The sequence below is a fragment of the Dipodomys merriami genome, unplaced genomic scaffold (genome assembly GCF_024711535.1).
Source record: "Dipodomys merriami isolate MVZ:Mamm:240054 unplaced genomic scaffold, mDipMer1.0.p SCAF_54, whole genome shotgun sequence".
Classification (NCBI taxonomy): Eukaryota; Metazoa; Chordata; class Mammalia; order Rodentia; family Heteromyidae; genus Dipodomys; species Dipodomys merriami.
In genome coordinates, this window is record NW_027206113.1 from 119,409 (window position 1) to 122,576 (window position 3,168).

The following is a 3,168-nucleotide window of genomic DNA, read 5'->3' on the forward strand; positions in this document are numbered from 1 at the left end:
CACACTAACCATATCCTAATCTTAATATAATTAGCAGTTTCCTATTTCACATTCATCCTAATTCTAACATGACTTGTTATTCAAAGATAGTTCGAGTTTGACCATAACTTTCCATTGCCCTAATGCTAACACTAACCACAGCTGCAACTGAAACCTAACTTTCACCCTAATGAGAGTCCAATTCTAATGCTTAAGAAAAATACTCTAGTTTTAATCAGTTTGCATTCTGGAAATGAGTTTCAGATGGCCCTGATTCCCACAAATTTTCTGACTCTTCCTCTGAAGTTATCTTGTTCCCTAACATGAACCATTATAAAATAACTTGCCCTCAAATTCTCTTATCAGGGAAAATACTGTAGTATCCATTGATCCTACCTTTTCTTGAACCCCTATAGCCTATAACAGTTTCAGATTTACTTACCAGCTAGTTCATTACTAGGTTCACGCTCTTAACCTAAACTGGATGGACATTCCATCAACATTTTGTTATCAGAGGATTATTCAATATTAGCTGTATGTTGATTGATAATGACTGAGCTTGACAGAAAGGTGAGGGAAAACCATCTACACTTCAATGAGGTTCTGACTTGTGTTTTAGAAAGGGTTATGAAAGCTCTCCATTAGAAATCTAGCAGCTGTGCTTCTAAAAATTCCTTGCGTGGTTAGTTTCTGATAACGTCTCAATTCAAGTACTTCTCCTTGGAGTTCCATATTATTCAAGATGCTGTATTAGATCCTTTTACATTTTGCAGACAGCTCTTGGTGATGAAATTTGAGCTTTTCAAAACTGCTCTCCCAATACCATCCACAAAATGCAGAAAAAAAGACAAAAAAAAAGAAAAAAAATTGTTTCTTTTGATAGTGCAAATACTTTTATTTTCCATTTCAAACATAAAATGTAGTAAAACGTTTCATAGCAATTACACTGAACTAGGTTGTGGAAACATTCTAATGTAAATAATATACTGTGTTCAAGTAAAATGTTAGAGGATCCAAAATTTTAATATGCCTGTGGTCCTAAAACCAATACCTTACTGATATTGAGTGATAAATACAACTTCCCATAAGTACAGAAGTTTTCCTTGTATCTTTTTAATATATATTTTTATTGTAAAGACACTGTACACAGGGGTTACAGTTACATAAGGAAGGTATTGAGTACATGTCTTATTGAGCATTGTTACCCAATCCTTTGTTTTTCCCCTACCATCCCTCCCTTTCACATCACCCAAATCCTCCCTCCAACCCCCTCTGATAGTATATACACTGATAGGATATTCTCCTACTACTTTGGTTGTTGAGAGTGTCTACAAGAGCAAGCATTCCGTGGGGAGCAGGGAGACACCATATGACCTTTATTACTGAGATTTCTGAATGACTTGTTATCACTTGTACTGCATTTTGCAAGTCGAATCTCATGTCTTAAAACGTACCAGTTTTAAGAGGTAAGAGGAGTGGTAAAAGAACTCATAGAGACAAATACATCTTCAACATATTTGGTTCCAAGCATTCCGTCTAAGGCATATTCAACATCTAGTGAAACTTGTGTTGACTATAACTATGTTTCTTTCTCCATGTGTGCATTTATACATGGGTATATGTATGTGTGTATTTGTGAGTATAGTAACATACATGTGTACATATATAAGGGCAAATACATATATGCTTATATAAATAATATAAATATATATACACATATTTGCATATATATCAAGTGTTCAGTGATTTAATCTATAGTTCCTAACACATTGTCATTCTCACAAAGTGTACATGGTAAATTACTCTGAGGACCTGTGCTCTATGATGGGTATCCTTTGTACTCACTTCTCCATTATCTTGTTTTTCATCCCTGTGAACAACTTCAGTCTACGTTCGATAGGATAGCTTTGTTTCATTACATGTAGTTACTCACTGATACTCAAAGCAAAAGGTTGTTTGTAAAAGAAAAAGTACTTTTAGGTTACAGGTTAAAATTATCTTATCCATACCAATGATTCTTAGAGAGATAAAATTTATAATAGTAATAAAAGTGAAAAGGAATTCCTAGATCTGTTGTTTTACCATTTAGAATGGCAAATAATATCACATCACTGTTGTAACTCTTAAATAAGTCAAGGGTAACTGATTGTCTTTATCATGTTCCCACAAACTAGTGGATCCTGAAGGATAATAGTAGACCACCAGAAATTCTAAGTAGCAGACATGAAGCATGAAAGAGAAAGTGAGGAAATGAGAGAAAGTATAAGAGAGAGAGAAATATCATAATACTGAAAGTACATAACAGATAAATAAGAGCTGCATGAGAATATTCATATGGCTATCTTTAGATACTACATGTACATTTAAAAGTAATTGTTGTATAATAACCAATCAACATAAAATATAAAGAGTTTCATGGAGGTCAGAGAAAGATGGTAGAGGAGAACCTGGAGGCTAAACAAACTCTCACATACAAAGCAGCTTTAGTGTTCCAGTGAACAGTACTAGCCTAGATAATCACACCAAGTGTGCCATCACTGTACACATTGTTTGGCTAGAGAGGGAAGATTCAGGCAAGAAGACAGATCTGAGCACTTGATAGTAGTTGCGGTTGTGGCAGCAGCTACGGCACCCATAGCCACCATATCTACAACAGAGAGTCCAGGACAAAAGCGCAATATGCAGTGGGTGAGAGGATTCTACTGAACACCAACAAGAACTGACAAGTAGCAGATAAATTCATCCTGCAGATCATAGATCAGTGATACCCAGGAAAAAAAGACTCCTGTCTGAGTAGAATCCTGACATCCTCACTCCTTCTCATGGAGCAGAGGAGGGAAGACTGCCCCTCCCCCGCACCAGACATCATCTTTGATACTGAGAATGGCCAGGCTGAGCAACTAGCTACAACTCAGGCCTTGGAAGAAAGAAAAGAGTCATTTAGCAGGTCACAGGAATCTGACCTGACCTTCCAGGCTCAGATGCACTCAGGAGAAACTCACCTAGCGCAAGCAGAGATAGTTCTGCCCGCCCCCCAGAGGAGTGACTATCTTCACTGGGTTAACAGAACCAGAGGATGCCCCTACCTACAGCAGCCTAGACAATCAATTGAAATTCAGTAAACATACTCCTTGAGAATGGATCTAGGCTGGGTTCTGGGAGTGTCTCAGGAGCTAGCCCCTCAGGGAA